Source organism: Hyaena hyaena, unplaced genomic scaffold (genome assembly GCF_003009895.1).
Source record: "Hyaena hyaena isolate Hyena2069 unplaced genomic scaffold, ASM300989v1 scaffold_769, whole genome shotgun sequence".
Lineage (NCBI taxonomy): Eukaryota > Metazoa > Chordata > Mammalia > Carnivora > Hyaenidae > Hyaena > Hyaena hyaena.
In genome coordinates this window covers 89205-92235 of record NW_024081401.1, presented here as the reverse complement: position 1 = coordinate 92235, position 3031 = coordinate 89205, and the positions used below count along the sequence as shown (strand labels likewise).

The 3031-nt window shown below is 34.2% G+C and overlaps 1 non-coding gene across 1 annotated transcript; it reads right to left on the bottom strand.

Annotated features, from left to right (window-relative positions):
* Positions 1 to 2295: 2295 nt before the first annotated feature.
* LOC120221314 lies at positions 2296 to 2399 on the bottom strand. The gene has a single exon (XR_005525777.1). It is a non-coding gene; the product is annotated as a U6 spliceosomal RNA (small nuclear RNA).
* Positions 2400 to 3031: the final 632 nt, after the last annotated feature.

Sequence of the window (3031 nt, the reverse complement as noted above, 5' to 3'; positions counted from 1 at the left end):
ACTTTTATAAATATATGATTTGCAAACATTTCCTTCAATTCTATGAGTTATCTTTTCAGTGTCTTAATAGTGTCTTTTGAAGAACAAAAGTGTTTTTTTAATTAAAAACTTTTTCAAGATGCACAAAGGTTTTTAATTTTATGAAGCTTAATTTATCTATTTTTTCCTTGGTTGCTCACACATTTGCTGTCATATCTAAAAATCCACTGCCAGGGCGCCTGGGTGGCTTAGTCGGTTAAGCGTCCGACTTTCGCTTAGGTCATGATCTCGCGGTTCGTGGGTTCGAGCCCCGCGTCGGGCTCTGTGCTGACTGTCAGCTCGGAGCCTGGAGCCTGTTTCAGAGTCTGTGACTCCCTCTCTCTCTGACCCTCCCCTGCTCACGCTGTCTCTCTCTCTCTCTCTCTCCTAGAAATAAATAAAACATTAAAAAATTAAAAAAAAATCCACTGCCAAATTCAAGATCATGAAGATTTATCCTTTGTTTCCTTTTAAAATGTTATGGTTTTAACTTATATTGGTCTTTGATTCATAAATCAATTTTTCTGGAGATATAACTGAGATTTAATATTGCATTAGTCTTAGGTGTAGAGGTCATTGTTCTTATTATGATAAAATACACATAATATAATATTTATAATTTTAACTGTTTGTAAGTATACAAATAAGTTTCAGGCTTTAGACACATTCACAATGTTGTGTAATCATCACCACTATGCCTAAGACTTTTCCATCATCCCAAGCATAAATTCTGTACCCATTAAATACTAACTTTCTCTTCCTGCCCCATCAACTCCAGCACCTGATAACTATTCTATGTTCTGTCCCTAGGTACATCATATTAGTGGATTCATATAATATTCTGTGTCTGATTTCACTTAGCTTAATGTTTTTAAGGTTCATCTGTATTATGGTATTTATGAAAACATTTCATTCCTTTTTTTAAAAGGTCCTCTAGGTTTAGTCTGTTGCTACAAATGGAAGGACTTCCTTTTTTTTTTTTTTTTTAAGTTTATTTATTTATTTTAAGAAAGACAGAGACAGCATGAGTTCGGGAAGGGCAGAGAGACAGGGAGACAAAGAATCCCAAGCAGGCTCTGTAATATCAGCTTGGAAGCCAATATGGGGCTTGAACTCATGAAACCATGAGATCATGACCTGAGCCAAAACCAAGAGTCAGACTGAGCCACCCAGGTGCCCCAAAACATTTCCTTTTGATGGTTGACTTACATTCCATTGTATGTATATACTACATTTTGTTTATCCATTCATCTGTTGACGGACACCTAGGTAGTTTGCACTTTTTGGCTCTGTGTATAATGCTGCTGTCAACATTGGTGTACAAATATAAGTTTAAGTCCCTGTTTTCAATTCTTTTGCATATACCTGTGAGTAGAATTGCTGGGTCATATGGTAGTTCTGTATTTAGCTTTTAAAGGAATCACCAAACTGTTTTCCATAGCAGCTACACCATCTTACATTCCCACCAGCATGAGGTTTACAGTTTCTTCACAACCTGCAAACTCTTCTTATTTTCTGGTGTGTGTGTGTGTGTGTGTGTGTGTGTGTGTTAATCATACTAGGTTGAAGTGGTACCACATTGTGGTTTTGACTTGCAGTTACCATTTCCCTCATGAATAATGAAACTTTCCATGTGCTTATTGGCTATTTGTATACTTCTTTGAAGAAATGTCTATTCAAGGCCCTTTCTCATTTTTTAAAATTTGGATTTGTTGTTGTTGTTGTTATTGAGTTGTTTATATATTCTTGATATTAATCTCTTGTCAGATAAAGAATTTGCAAATATTTTCTCCCACTTTATGAGTCACTTTTAAAATTTTCCTTATAGTGTCTTTTGATAGTGCATATTTCTTAATTTTTCTCAATATATAAATTCATAAAAATTAACAAAAAATTATTTCTTTTGTTTCCTGTGCTTTTGGTGTCATATCTGTGAAGTTGTTCCCAAATCCACATCATGAAAATTTTCCCCACTGTTTTCTCCCCAGAGCTTTATAGTTTTAGCTCTTAAATTTAGGTCTTTGATCCACTTGAGTTAATTTTTATCTATGGTATAATATAAAGGTCCATTTCTCAGTACCATTTGTTGAAAAGATTGCTTCCACTGAATGATTTGGAACCCTTTTCTTGTTTATCATTTTTATTTTATACATTTTAATTATTTCATTTTATACTTTTCAAGTTTGTTTTGGACCCAGCATGTCTTGGGGTTTTATACACTGACCAAATTGCTCTGCTAGAGACAGTCAAGTTCAGGAACAGTTTGCTTTCACATTCAGAAATATGGAATGCTTCATGAATTTGCATGTCATCCTTGCTCAGGGTCCAGGCTAATCTTCTCTGTACCATTCCAATTTAAGTGAGCATGGAACCCTTTTCAAAAATCAGTTAACCATTGCAACAACATGGATGGATCTAGAGGATATAATCCTAAGTGAAAAAAGTCAGAGAAAGACAAATGCCATATGATTTCATTCATGTGTGGAATTTAAGAAACAAATGAACAAAGAAAAAAAAAGAGACAAAAACCAGACTCTTAAATATAGAGAACAAACAAGTGGTTGCCAGAGGCGCGGTGGGTGGAAAGATAGGTGAAATAGTTGAAGAGGATTGAGTACACTTAATCTTGATGAACACTGAGCAATGTATAGAATTGTTGAATCATATTGGTCACCTGAAACTAATGTAACACTGTATGTTAATTATACTTGAATAAAAAAATAAATTAACTATCTGTGAAGGTTTATTTCTAGGCTTTTAATTTTATTCCATTGCTTTATATGTCTGTTCTTATGTTAGTACCATACTGTTTTAATTGTTGTAGTTTTGTGGTAAGTTTTGAAGCCAAGCAGGTGTGAGTCCTCCAACTTTATTCTTTTACAAGATTGTTTTGGCTATTCAGGATTCCTTGAAATTACATATGGTTTTGAGGATGGCTTTTACATTTCTGCAAAAAAGGCTATTGGACTTTTTGATAGAGATTTGTTGAATATGTAAAGCACTTTGAGTAATG